Source organism: Aegilops tauschii, chromosome 1, assembly GCF_002575655.3.
Source record: "Aegilops tauschii subsp. strangulata cultivar AL8/78 chromosome 1, Aet v6.0, whole genome shotgun sequence".
NCBI lineage: Eukaryota > Viridiplantae > Streptophyta > Magnoliopsida > Poales > Poaceae > Aegilops > Aegilops tauschii.
The window spans coordinates 450,305,678-450,321,079 of record NC_053035.3 but is presented as its reverse complement, the minus strand read 5'-3'; the positions used below and the strand labels follow the sequence as shown (position 1 = coordinate 450,321,079).

Sequence of the window (15,402 nt, the reverse complement as noted above, 5' to 3'; positions counted from 1 at the left end):
GTGATGTCTGTTTTGTTTCTGCAAAAACCCATTCAGTAGTGTGGGACTGTGGATCATTAGCAAGGAAACCGTGCTTTAGTTCAGACTTCAGAGATATTTGCCTTTGCTTCAATAGGTAGTTTGCTCACAGTCTAAGTTCAGCTGATTTTGTTGGGTGACCTATTAGATCTGGAATGGAAGCTCACATAAGTTGAGCTGCTTTTTGTCCATATGAAAGCAGAGGACCATATGGTCTGTGGCCTTTTCAACCATATGAATGTAGAGGCACATTGTGGTGCTAGTTTGCTGGGTTTTGTCTCCGACCATCGTGCCGTGATGATTTTGCAGGTACCCCGAGAGGCCCTTGAGTTTGCCGGAATGTCGATTAACTTCCGTTCCGGCAAATTCGGGTACTCCATATGTCCTATTTTCAGCAAAGGTCATGCTGAAATTTTCCGTGAATTTTAGCATGACTTTGCTAAAAATAGGACATATGGGGTACTTGCGACTAATGCATGGGCCGGGGTATCTTAGTACTTAATTAAGTAGGATCAATTGCCCCTTTATTCTTGCTGCATTAAACCATAGGTGGCAATAGAGCCAAGTGATTAGGCCCAAATGATGAAAGCTTAGGCTTTTAGGGTGCCTTGGCGTCGACAAACCCTAAATGATAAAAGCTTAGCTTTTAGGATGCCTCTCGGTGTCGACAAACCCTAAATGATGAGACCATGATCTTGTTCCTTGACAATAACCAACTTTTTGACCAAACTTTTTTCCTATTTAGAGCGAAACATGGCCCACAATGATGAGGCCAACGGTTCGGGCGGCAAGCAATTCTGGGAGCTGTCCCAGGAGCTGGAGGAAGAACCTCACCGCTATGAGGACGCCGCGGAAGACACCGATCCTGACTACACAACCCCTAGTGGCGTCGGGGATGACACCACTGATGGTGCCGCCGAGGATGCCACCACTGATGATGGCAGCGCGCGCACAGATGGCAGCCAACCGAAGAGGCAATGGAAGGACCGGCGCCCGAGTGTGCTCGGTACCGTCAAGGAGGAATTTACTGAAGTGAACTCCGACGGGCATCCAACGGCGCCCAAACAAGTAGCCAAGGGGTACTCGGTTCATCTCGGGTGCATTCTCCGGAGCACCGTCTCGATCAACACCGAGAACCTAAGGCATAAGGACCGAGGGAATTTGCGCAGCCTCCTCTTCACGAAGCTGCACGAATGATACAAGTTCCCTGGTGAGTTTGCAAACACAGGCCTCTCAGGGAATAAAGTGAACAGTGCCGCCCTCACGAGGATGAGCACGGCCCTGTCTACATGGAGAAGCACGGTGAAGGCAATGATTAAAAAGGTGATAGTTATGAGAAGATCAAGGCGAAATATCCTTTGATGAGCGAAGATGACTACAAGGAGTTCAAGATCAAGTGTGAGAGCAGCGGAACCTCCGAACCAAGTCAGCGGGGGAAAGAAATGCGACAGTTGAACTTAGGGGTCCACCAACTCGGTCCCGGCGGTTATAGAGTGGCGGAGCCTATATGGGACAAGGAGGACGCGGACGTGCCGAGCAAGGCCTACCGCCCCGCTTTGAGAAATTCCGTGACAAGCAGACCAGGAACTTTGTCAGGGCCCGGTACAAGGAGGACCCGGTAACAAAGGAGCTTACCACGGATCCGAAGACTAGGGCGCTGGAGCTTGTTCTGGTAAGGAATACACCCCCGCGTAATTAGCTCCATATGGTTGCATTCTAATTAATGAAGCCAAATTTCTAAATGATTCACATTCCTTCCGTAGGAGGCTGAAAGCAGTAGCGCGGGGTCGCCTCAGAGCTCCCCTTTTGACACCCCTTTAAATAGGGCGTTGAACATAATGAAAAACAAGGATAAGCTCAGTAAGCCGTCGTCAGCTGGTCGTGTGGCCGACAAAGGCTTGTCCACAAAATGGTCGTCGTACTATACCGCTGGTGGGCGAAAGGAGAAAAAATCCAGCTTGGAAAGCCAGTCGCGCGAGGTTCAAGAACTCAAGGCACAAGTGGCGCGGATTCCGGAGATTGTCCAAGAGCAAGTGCAACAACAACTGGGAACGACGCTCACCGCCATGGTGCCTACCTTGATTCAGGGGCTGACGACGTGGATTGCGAGCGGCCAACAGGGGCCTCCCCCGGTTCCCAGCTTCACGGCCAGCAACTCGCACAATGCGCAGGCGGCGTCATTGGTGTCTCCGACGGAGGCGGTATTCGTGTCTCCAGCGCCGGCACGGGCATTGGAGCTTAATGCACCCGGGTGTACGCCGGTCGGCACCTCGCCAGCAAGCGGCCCCTCTGTCAGTTGCACGCCCGCCGTTGGCGGTGCCTCGACATTAGCCGAGCTCGACGGCATCACGGTAACTAAGCCTCTCGGCCGATGACTTCATCTCCTTGACTTTGACTGGGCATCCCTGACGCCCTACATGTTTTCGCAGGGCGCCGCCGACGTTCCTTGCACTCTCCTGCACTTCGTGGGCGGCGAGTTGGTCGATGTCGCCAAGGGCAGAATCGTTCAACCGGGCAACTGCGTGTTCCACGGTAATCCGATGCCACCCACCTTGTATAGGGATGAACTGGTTCAGGTGCTGCCAGGCTGCGACGAGTTGTTACCTCCGATTCGACCCGCTAGGGCTGACGAAGATGATGTGATGACCCTCAGCGCCTGCGTAAGCTGGCCCCTGCTTTGGCCGAAGAGCCAGATTCGTTTGGGGGCGGGGGACAGCACCCCACAGACAAGACCGCCAGTCGTGCCAGCGCCAAGCCATGGCAAGAACGCCGCAACGCTACCGGACATGCCGGACATCCCTATGGCACAGGATCCGGACATGCATATGGCACAGGATCCAGACGACGACGACAACGACGACGGTACATTTACCAACATCGATAAGTACTTTGCCGAACATGGGTACGGTGACGAGTTCTGCGGGCCTCCTTCTCAAGAACTCAACCCTGAAAAAGACGACCGTGTTCTAGCTGGTACGGCGGAGAAACCCAATTGCAACAGGCGTCGTCTGGCGTTCAGTTCTCAGAAGACGCCTCCAGCTGCCGCCTTCACCGAGCCTCAGATAGCTGAGGTGCGAAATATTATCAGCCCCAACATGCTCAAGAAGGCGGTCCGTGAGCAGAACTCGATCCCATTACAGCAGATCAGGAAGAAGGGACGGAAACAAAAGACTAACAAGGGCGCCTGTGCGAGCCAGCCGGCACCGAGTACGATCCGTGCTCAGGACGGGCCACCTTCACCTAAGGATATCTCGAGGAGGGTGCATGTGGCGGGTAGGGCGATGCTACCGACAAATATGCTCAATGCTGCAACCGGTGCTATGCGGTGTCTGCATGACAGTGTTCTTTCTTTGGAGAAGCGGCGTCTCAGAGAGAATGATGTGGCATACCCGGTTTTCGTGGCCAAGGTGCTAGAGGGCAAGGGCTTTGTGGATAGTGCCGTCGAGGGTACGATCGTCCTGCGGTTTGATGACATCTTTGCTATGTTTAACCATCATCCGCTGCACTACACCTTCGTTCGGCTGTTTTCGCTGAGTATGGAGATGCGGATCATTAGAGACAAGACCCCGGACATTGTGATAGTCGACCCCTTCTACATGCGTGCCAAGATCTTGGGCAGCGCTGGGGACCGGCAAGTCGCGAGTTCACACCTCGAAGGCATCATTCTGGCAAACCCAGATAAGGATAACTTCCTCGTGCCTTACTTTTCCGAGTAAGTCATCCCCTAACCGCCCCGTAACATATGATTTCTTAGATTTCGATCGTTCTTTTTTTCTAACATTCTGTGTTCTGTGCAGTGACACACATTGCACACTCATCCTCTTAAGCCCGAAATATTCCATGGCCACGTATGTCGACCCGGACCTAGACTCCAAGATAGACTACATAAATATCAAGCAAGTTCTTGATGATGCTCTCCCTGGCTACGCCGCATCTGGAGGCACCTTTAAGAGGCCAGCTCGTAGGTACGGCAGGCACGTGTTCACCCACAATACGACGTTCCCCTGCGTCAAGCAGCCGCCTGGCGGTCAGAAGGATGCCTACTACGCCCTCCATCACATGCAGGCGATCGTACGGGACCATAATCACCTTCTGCTACCAAATAATCTCAAAGATTGGGCCGCAAGCTTGGCGGCAATCCAGGACGCGGACATCCGACAAGAATTCTTTCGCATCCAGTCGGAGTTTGCAGAAATCATCCATCAAGATGTCCTTCGTACCTCGGGGCAGTTCTACCTCAAATATCAACCGTCCAATAGTGAGATAGACACAACGCTACCAATGCAGGCTGACAACGCCCGCGACTTCATGACCATCACGACAGACGGCGGCTTCATCCACGCTCCGGTCCCATGAGTCGAGTCGAAAGTAGTGATGCTATGTGTAGTTCTGAAACGTCGATTAGCTCATGTTGTAATTAAACTTTAATGAACTTGTATGTCTCTTTGGTTTGGACAGTCGTTCAACTTAGATGTAATCGATGCTATTTATTAGTAGGACCATGAATCGTGCTATTAATGTCTTGCTTTTCTCTTCCGATCCTTTTGTTGCATACTTATATATTGCTTATGTATTGTCTGTTGTTTGGCTAGTGCATAGAGATGCTGTCGTATGTCGTGTACAAGGGTAAGGTTCCCGGAGTCTACGACGACTGGGAGGAGTGTCGGAGACAGGTTCACCGTTTCAGCGGTAACAGTTACAAAGGGTACACCACTAGGGCGGAGGCGGAATCTAGATACGCGCGCTATCTAGCGGGAGAGAGGAGGGAGCGTTGGAGGAACCGGATGAAGACCAGTTTCATCGCGATGATGCTCATCGTGATGACCGCAACTCTCTACTATGTGATGGTAGTTTAGATGATCGATATCGACTTGTAATGTGAAGACAAACTCGCTACTCGCGGTCTCGAGACTTGTAATGTTCTATCTTTGTTCGGTCTTTTGAATTTGGAGACTAATATGATGAATTGTATTCGGAGACTAATCTTCTATTGTATTCGATGAATCCGCTGTTGCTGTGTCGTGCTGTCTATATTCTGTCCAATAATATATTTTGTAGTCTGTGCAAATATCAGAAAAGAAAAAAATCCCTAATATACATACTAATGGCGCATCACCCCGCAGTGCGCCATTATTATGGCAAAGCACATGGGTATATATGGCCCCTGGGAGGCCATACTAATGGCGCACCTGCTCCTATACTAATGGCGCACTCCGTGGTGCGCCATTAGTATACCAGATACTAATGGCGCACCAGTGGTGCGCCATTAGTATTTAATACTAGTGGCGTGGTACTAGTGGCGCACCAGTAGTGCGCCATTAGTAGGCAAAACTGGTGCGCCACTAGTAGGCCTTTTCCTAGTAGTGCCGGGGTGGTCAGCGGGGATGGGCGGGCGGTCCGGGTGCCCGGGGGTCACGGAATTGGGCGGAAATTTGTGGGAAAATGGGAGAAATTGGTGGATTTCGTTGAGGAAAAGGTGAAGATGGATGGGGGGAAGGCTAGATCCACTTGAAACCAAGCAAATCCATGGATCAAATCCAACAAAACCTCATGAAACCAACAAATCACAAAAAAATTGGGGCTATTTTTGGAGGGGAAATTTCGAAATTGGGGAAGAACACAACAAAATTAGGCTAGAGAACAAGAAGGGGCCCTCTAATTTCGTGAGAAACCATGGCTCATGATACCAAGATGTTGTAGGGTAGAACCCTAGATGGGGATCTTTCACGAATTGGAGGGGAAATCCCAAAGAACACGAAGAACACAACATAGGGGAAACACTCAAATTGACTAGATCCAATCACACATATGGTGGATCCAAGAACATACAAGGGGTCACAATGATTCAAGGACAAAAAGGGAAAGATACAAGGTAACTAGTTCATCCCAATCCTATGAGGAATGAGGTCTTGATGATAGTCTTCCCCAAGAGGGGGTCTTGAATCCGAAGGGGATCTTCTCCAAGGAGGTCATGATCTCCTAGAGGAGTGGATACAAGGAGCAAAGCTCTCTATTGTCTATCAACTACTTTGCTATCCCCTCTAATGAGCTAGGTGAGGAGTATATATAGGCTAGGGACGAATTGAGGGTAAAATAAGGGTACATGGGTCATTTTCCCTTAGTGCACGCATGCACATATCGGACGTGTTCGGGCACCCGGGGTAAAGGGGCCCGGACACCCGGAGTGGAGGTGGCCGGAGGGGGCCGGGCACCCGGGCGCTGATGGCCTGGGCACCCGGACCGGTCAGGAGGGCCGAGGCCTAGGCGCGGACGGGGCCGGGCACCTGGGGGTGATGGCCCGGGCACCCGGGGTGGCGGCAGGAGAGGAGGCCGAGCACCCGGGGCCAAAGGCAAGGCACCCGGGGCGAGGCCCAGGCGGCGGCTGGGCGAGGGGCTGGACACCTGGGGCCAAAAGGCCGGGCACCCGGGGCTGAGGACCGGGAACCCGGGGTGTCCAGAAACGAGGCCAGCCGGCGACTGAGGGTGGCGGGCACCCGGGCCCTTGGTGGCCGGGCACCCGAGGAGGTCCGAGACCTCTCTTTCCTCGCGCCTCGTGCATCCTTCTTTCTTCTCCTCCTCCATAGGTTCTTGTGTCTCCGTCCTCGCCTCTTCACGGTCTTCTTCTTGGTACCTAATAGTGCATACAGTTTCCATTTGATGTAGAATCCGACTTTCGTGTGAATCTGAATGAAACTCGAAGAGGAAAGAGTTAACCTCGGTTTCGACGGCACATGCGTGTGCACTCGTCCTAGGTCCACTCCGTGCTTGCGGTGGTGGTGTGACGTCCACGGGGATGGTCGAGGGATGCTCCGCATCATCTAGGCTGAGTACACATTGTAGGTAGCTTACAATAATTTATTGTTCCAATTCTAAATATATGGGCCTATTACAAAAAAAAGATTTTCATACAAACACAATGGACAATAGGCATGTGACCATGAGTAACTGTTGACCCCTAATTAAGCAATTGGATGTACAAAGGAGTACCACCAATGAGCGAGATCGTAGAAGGAGCTTGAGGGGAAACCTAATATTGGCAACTCATATACACTCTAGAGTTCATTAATTTTTGTTGCAGTGAACTAGAATTCATTATTAGTTACTCCTAAATTTGATACTCTTGCACTAGAAACTTGTATCAAACAATGTATTTGATTTGTGCAATCTATTATGCTCTACCAAATACTATGGACAAGGGCACATAAATAAATCCAGATGTATAAATAATTTATGAACTAATGCTATAAATATATTGTAAATGTTTTCTTAAACTAATCTAATAAAATAAAAGACCAAATTCAAGTATGATTTAGCACAACAACAACAAAACAGTTGTGATGGCAAAATCAACTATTATTTGGCACAACTCCAAAGTGATTAGGATAATTTTCGCTCGAAACTGTTCCGGATCCGTTTTTATAGGATACGGTAAGAGATTTTGACATCCGACAACATTCTGATCTGGATACGGTATATGATATGTTCTTGCTAATATACGATGCAGTAGGATAATCCTTTTTTCTAGCCGGGTAATCAACCTTTTAAATTCCTAAACCGATTCATGGGTGAAGTTTTTAGTATTAGCTAGCAATACATGAATGCTGTTTATGATACAAGACAAATGATTGTTAGTGATTTATTTGGTTTACTTTAATACCATCTAGTGTTTATGTATAATTTTATTAGAAGCATTTATGTATTCCTTGTATATGAATATGGTAAATGATTATTTCCGATCTGACACTGTTCCGTTACTGCACGATGCCTTAATCAACGTAATCCAGTATTGGAATCCGCGTTCATTCAGCTTCCAAATTCAAAAATAAATATGAAGTATGATACGGTAAAAGGATTACCTGTCCGAATCCAATCCGGTCTCATCCCTAAAAATATGTAATACACTTTTTTTGAAAGGGCCATTGCTGGCTTTCATTTCATTAGCATGAAGAGAGCAGAAAACAAGTGTTGATCAAGAGATCAGTGGGTTGAAAAAGAAAAGTACATTGCCAGCTTCACGGGCTCCTAAGCTAGCGATTTTGTCTGATCGCGATTTCTCATGGTACGTCCCTGAAGGGGTGCTCGATGCATTTTGCTCCGGCTATGCTCCATTAGTCCATATCCCAGCAGCGCGCTTCAGTGATGTTTCTCACGCTTGGAGTCTTCCCCCTGAAGGTGCATGCGTTGTGCTCGAGCCAAATGTGCCAGGCCACCAAGGAGAGCATCGATCTGGTTCCCTTCCTTGTGCCTGGAGTTGCTCCGTCGATGATCATCTGGACGCGCTCGGCCGTTGTTTTGCCCATGCACCAGTTGGTGTGCGCCAGGGCATATTGGACAATTTCAATGGACCCTGTTTCTTTCTCTCGCTCTCTCTATAAAAAAACGAAGTAAACAACAACAATTATGAGAAGAGAGCCGGTGATCCAAAGCTGGACATGCCTTTTTTTAGGGGGATCTTGACGTGTCACTGTTCTGTCGCAAACACCTCTCTGGACCAGCGAATTTAGAGAGACAAGCCCCGCGGATTTGTTAGGGCATACAATGATGTTATCTTATGAGTATCAAGTAGGATAAATATTAGGGTGTTAGGGCGAAGGAGAGAGAAATCATAAGAAAAGACTTGTCTTCTCTTATTTAAGAGATGATCTCATAGCACAACATGTCTCACCATGATTTTAGGAATAATTAGTTATTTAAGATAAAGCTAAGAGATAACCATTGTAGACATGCTTTTGTTGTCATCTCTAAATTATATGCAAGGCTTAAGACAAGAATGTCTTATCAACCACTCTACATACCTTTGATGGCATAAAGATGGAACCGAATCGCGGAAAGGCGGAAGATGATGCGATCTGTGACAAAGAAAGGAAATTATTGTTCCATTGGATATCCGAGAGCATGTTTCCGCGGGCTGGCTTTTGGTTCCCTGCACGGATTGACCCTCCTCTCTCGCGCGCACAGACTTGTCCTCGTTCTTTGATTCGGTCGCACCATTTTTTTTCTTCTTCGACATTTATACGTGTTCATCCGCCAGCGTCATGCATGGAGTCACAGTCGATGAATTTATTTTTTAACACATTACGAACGTAGTGTCACGACCCTGGCTACACATGAAGACCCATTAGTAACTACCGGTGTGGCACGGCCTAAGAGGAGAGAAGGTTCAGCTCCGGGTTCGACCTAGCCACCTGGGAGCTACGCTCTTGTGTGTGGGGTTACGGTGATGTAAAGACTGAAATGCTCTTTCCCCTTCCCAATCTTCCTTTCGCCTGGCCTCCCCCTCTATTCTTCCTGTCCTCGCCCCAAACTTCTTCAGATTTGTATCATGAGAGAGATAATTGAATCATCTTAGAGCGGTACGTAACACGCAGATGCTCACACAACACACACATATACTCGACCATACGAATGTACGCGCACACACACACAATATTCCTTTGAGCACCTCTAAAATACCGAGACGGAATAACATCTTGAGATTGATGAATTCGCCAAAGATGCCTACATAGTCGACGGGAACTGCCCCCCCCCCCCCCCCCCCCCCAATGAATACACATCGCCGAAAGGTTTGAAATAAATTCAGAATAGTGCGACCACGAGTGTCAAGTCTAAGACTTGAACGCTGATGGTCCAGTTCGACCACAAGGAACATAACCATCTATGTTGCGTTTAGTTTTCACTTTATGACACAAGTACAGAAAAGCCCATTGGTGGCGTGGCAAAAAATGACTTGGTGGCATGGACACCCCACACTATCAATATGGTGCCATTGATAAAAACAGTGGTGACGTTGGTAACCCAAGCCACTCGTAATACAAATATTGATGGCGTGCCATGTGTCCGACGCCAACAGTAATATTTCATCATCAGTGACATGCCATGTTGGCGCCATGCCGACCTCCATGGTGATGACTTGTTCCACCCCTGGTGGGCCGTTAACTGCCCGCCGTTGCACCTAAGAATGCCCACCTCGTTGTTGCATTCGCCGCCGGCAGGAGTAGAGTGAAGTCTAGAGGAAGCCCAGTGTGGGCGGCACCTAGCTTGCGGCATAAACCAGTGAACTTACAAGACAACACAACCGTCTTAAGGAAAAGACTATGGCCTCTCCCTGCGTGTACGGGGCAACACGTGAGTGTGGCGCGACGCACGCCCCACTTGTCGCGGCTGAACTAGCCTGGCGTGGCCGAAGACGCCAATAGCCGGGTCCGAATGGTCGATCATGCACGAGGCCTCACACGCGGATGCACTGAAAAACCCACACGATGGTCGACCCGCACGTGCTCGCGATACACCCGTGATGGACCTTCAAGGCGGGCCGCCCGAGTGCGTGCTGTCTAGGCAAATCAGACGCCGCAGAGAAACCCCGAGAAGCCCCCGCAGCATGCCACGTGGGAACGGACGGTACTGAGGGCACTCGCGCCCACGATGTCCCCAGATACTCCAACATTTTATGTAGGAGTAATGATTTAGTCTATAGCTGTAGCGTAACTCTTTCGTAGATACGGCAGACGACGGCGGGAATCGTCGGTGGGTGTGTTTTAGCCTTGTGGGTATGAGCATGGTACACGTGGCAATCATTGTACTTGAAAAAGTAAATACAATGGATTTTTTGCCCTCCATTTTTCTGATGCAATCAGTAAAGTTGCAACTCCTACTAGTCCTATCATCGTATATACCTTTGTCCTGTTTATATACTAGAGTCGTGAGTGGTGACATGACCCACATAAACAAATATGCAGACGGTCTCTCCATCTGTTTGCCGAGCTTCATGTCTTGGAAGTGAGAAAAAACCCTGTTGCAATTGCTATTTTGACACAACCATGTTTATGTATGAGCGGCATTGGGAAAAAAGACTCCACCTCCATGACATCTTTAGGGATTTCCCATCTTTAGCCTCAAGTCTGTCCCATGTTACCAGGATGTGCTTCACTCCTTGACGCATGCTTGCACCGATGACTTTGACTTGTGATGGAACATGATTCCAATGCTTCTCGTTGCATCCTGGTCGCTCGCCGGTGTCGGAGTGGTTGGGTCACAGACGTGGCGATGCAGTTGGGTCCGTAACGGATGGCCAAGCCGTGCACGTATGCATCTGTGCCTGGAGTCCAAACCATGGACGTATGGATGTGCACACCCTCAGAGTATTTGGCCTTAGTTCTTGCTGCTCAGATGGGTGCATGGATTTGATGACGCAGAGGGACGGACGCGGCGTCCTGGACTCGCCGGAGCAATCAGGTCGGGCACGAGAGCGAGGATGGTGCTTGAGGTAATGCCCCTGCCAGAGAAGAGGAGGAATAAGAAGACTAAGTCAACATGCCCGCATGGCAGTTTTCTTTGTCAAACCTGATGGGCGGGCCCCACCAGTCAGAATCATCACCAAAGTAATTAGGAGGATAATCAGTTTGATGCCAACATTTGGCATTGCCAATACTTGGCAAGCGAACAATTGACAATATCAAAAGTTGCCAAAAATTGGTAATTTCTTGTGAGGTTGGCAAGTAAACATGGTAACCAACCAAGCACTAGCCAATATTTGGCATCAAACCAATCAGTCTCTAGATCCACGTGTTAGTGTTTTTTCTGCTGTTAAACATCGTGTTCGGTGCAGTTCGTCACCAAATGTATTGTGGTGTTTTTTTCTCCTAGTGACGCATGTATTGGGTTTTTTTTCATTTCACTTTGTTTTAGGATGCAATTTTTTATTCTTTTGAGTGTGTGATGCAAAGTTTGTGCCAATGTGTGCCCCAATGTCTTTCAAGTTGGGGATGAGTTTGGGAGGGCAAGAGTCTATTCCTAGACGGGTAGCATGGAGTTGATTCAGGATGCCATTGATAGTTGGTGAGAATACAATGCCCACCATGATACTTTATTTTATCATTAGGAGTTTGTGGCCTACCAATTATCCCCACCACTATATTGAAGTTCTTGCAAGACGTTCGGATTCGGAATAATTTTACTGAATATATTATTGGCATTTTCATGATGTAGGGCACATGTTCAGGTTGTTGTACTGAAATTTCTTATATATCTGATATCTCTATATATTTACAACCCAGTTGACCGTATTCGCTAGACTTCTGCTCGTCAACATTCACTTCTCAAGAATGAAACCAGAAGAATAGAGAGGGTGAATGTAAGACGACATTTGTTAAAGATGCTTTTTATCAGGCAGGCACGCAAATGCAAGTTGGGGAAAGAGACAAGCAAATGCAGATGCAGTAGGCAACAAAAAGTAGTAGCAGAACAGAGCAATATTTTTTCTGATTCCTACTTATATCGTTTCATCACATTTAGCTACATGCATAGTATAGTCTAATGGTGTGTAGAGATAGATAACCAAGAAAGATGTAGCAGCCTTTTTATTTTTGCCAAGCTTCTCATTTTTCATCTGTAAATGATGATGTAGCTGATGTTGACGACCTATAGAGTACTCAGACCGAACTGTAAAACGTTCAGAATGTAACACCAAGTATATATAATGTACATTCGCACATAGGCAACTTGAGACCCATCTTCTCTTCTCCAGTCTGTGCTTGTGCAGATGAATTCCGGGGCAAATTTCCTTTGGCAGATCCCCGACCGGCAACCCCTGACACACACAGGTATCGGACGGCGCCAACATCTGCCAAAGGAGACCCTGCCCAGCAATTCAGCTGCACATCTTCTACAATCTACACAATCTTGATCACAGGTTCACAGCCAACTCTCCCTGCTCCCCCTCGTGTGCCACTCTGTTTCATACGGGGAGGACACAGGGTTAGGGATCCCTGCATCAGGGGCATTTATATATACCCGTTCTTGTCTTGCATGGCGAAAGGCAACAACGTCCTTTACAACCTTTCTCAGCTCTGCCTGCAAAATCACAATGAGGATCGAACTGAGGATATACTCTAGGACAATGCCAGGCCTAGACTGGATGATGCTTCATACAAGGCTGAATAGGAGAGGGCATTGCATGTCAACCTCATTTCCTGTAAAGAAGAATTGGATACCTGCTAAGAAATCAGGTTATGGCATATCGTTGGTCGATCTGCTTCATTAAGTACAATCATAAAAGCTAGTCTCTAATTCGGCGTCCTAATCTAACATCATGCAGAAAGCAGGACGACCTAATGTACAAAAACACAATCAGCCAGAGCTTTGCGATCCTGGCTTTATTTCTTTTTGCAGGATATGCGAGCTCTAATACTGTGTATCGGTCTAGTTATGGGTAGTACACAAAACACTTTTTCGGTTAAAATATTTCAACAATGTCAGTAGTGCACAGGAATTTCAATATTTTTCAAGATAGTTTTCAGTAATTCCAAATATTTGGTTGAATTCAAGTGAATGTTTTGGCCCTTTGGACAAAATGCAAATGGATATCACTCAATTCACTACGGTGATTTCAGTTGTTGCTGAAATATTTCTGAAATTGAAAGTGAAAACCATTTGGTCCCGTATGTTTTTGGTGGAGACATGTCAACAGTTCAAGCTCAGGTAATGGGAGCATGTAGACCTAAGACCCATATTGAGTTCCAATTTTCTTTGAAATACATGCTAACTCTAGTGAAATTTGAGTGGGTTCCACTGGGCTATGCGTACCCCCCACCCCCCCCTCGCTTGGGATTCTGGAGGATTGGGTTGGTTTCAAGTGGGTAATAGGCAATGCATAATAAATAGCAACTTGATAAAAGTAGAGAAACGAGAGTAAATGGCAAACTTACAATTTCTTTAAAAATTGCCAAGGGCCTAACTCAAACCGCAGGTTGTGCGATTTGGTTGAAACTTTTTGTGTTGTGCATCTCAAATAGAGAAACACCCCGTATGTGACATTTTAGTTGCACTACACATAACACTCTTACGAAAAAAAAATGTTTTTCGCAGTACACTAAAAAGTGACAACAATAACATGTTTATTTACTATACTTGACAGTCAAACACTTAGTAATGAAGGTGATAGTACAAAGTGTAGTATTACAGTGATAACATCTCAAGAAATATCATAAGCTAGTCTGTTTTAAGCTACGTATGAAGGTTTTACTTATTTTGGTCTGCTCGTGCTCCAACGACGATGGTGTGGTGCCGTGACCATCACGACCTACGAAGACAAGGGGTGGAGGTCCGCGGTGGTCTCACGAGTGGCGAGGGGAGGGTGTAGAGGAGCGGCGCTTCACATTGAGTTTGCTGCGCGAAGCGGGGTATAAAGAAGGCGCGAGGAGGGAAACAGGGCGCGAGGGGGTAAGATTTGAACGACAAAAGATGCGCTAATCGCACGGTCGAGGGATGACCGGCACCTAGCGCGTGCCTATATTATTCCCCCCAGATCACCTCACCGGCATAAAGTTGGAACAGAATCACGGAAAGGCGAAATGCGACACGATCTGCTAGCGAGAAAGGAAATTGGATATCCGAGAGCATGTTCTTTGGATGGACCCTGCTCGATCTCGCACGCGGAGACTCGTCCACGCTCTTCGGTTCGGTCGCTGCAGCTTTGCTCCAACGTTCAGACGTGGACGCACGACAGGTTAGTGATAGTATACTGCTAACTATACTCCATAGACTTCATCGAAGTTTAACTTTTAGATTTGTACTTTACTCTGTAATAATGCAATATGTAATCCAGATTTGGACCAAAGTAAACAGGATCTAGCAGCAGACTGATCCTTGAGCCACGATTGCTGCTTTCTGGGGTTGACTCTGCAGATTTATTCTTCCCGACTGAGACCATTGGAATAAATAGACGGAATATAGCACGAGCAAGAAAGGCGGGTGATAGGTAGGATATCCAAGAGCATGTCCCCCGGTGGTTCTTGGTTCCTCAACTTCGCAGAGATTCATCTACGGTCTCTGTGATCTGACAGTCGTGATTTGCTCCCCGTGCACGGACCAGAGGAGACCTGCCTAGTAAAGCATGGCCCCATATGTCGGTCATTGGGTCCTTCGCCGCGGCTTGCGTATGTTAGGCTCACGCTACCTACTCTCCAAGATCAAGGTTTATCCTCCTCAGCTTGCGAATATATAGGCGCGTGGCAGTATGGCACGTGGGGCCGTGTTCGCCGGACCGGGAGATCGAACCAGCATTATGCTCGAGACAAGCTGGATAGTTGTATCTAAAGATATGTTCGCGTTTCCGGTACGTGGAAGAAAAAGAAGATCTTCCCATGAAGTTTGTGCATGCTAGCTAACATCTCTCTCGTCTGTATGAGGATTCCGCATTGCACAGCCAATTGTAGTACTATATTTTGTTTTGATTCGGTGACCAGTCAACCTGGCTTGCTAGATGTTGATCCTGGGAAAAATCAATCTGCATGCATACGTGTAGGTGAACTTGTGATCGATCACTGATCTTGGATATGCTCGACGTCCACAGTCCACTAGCATATGCTGAAGAAAGCAGCTTAATAC

The 15,402-nt window shown here is 47.9% G+C and overlaps 1 pseudogene; it reads left to right on the top strand.

Moving 5' to 3' along the window:
• The window catches only part of LOC109759590 (chaperone protein dnaJ C76, chloroplastic-like), a 115,237-nt pseudogene that overhangs the window by 83,254 nt on the left and 16,581 nt on the right, over window positions 1–15,402 (top strand).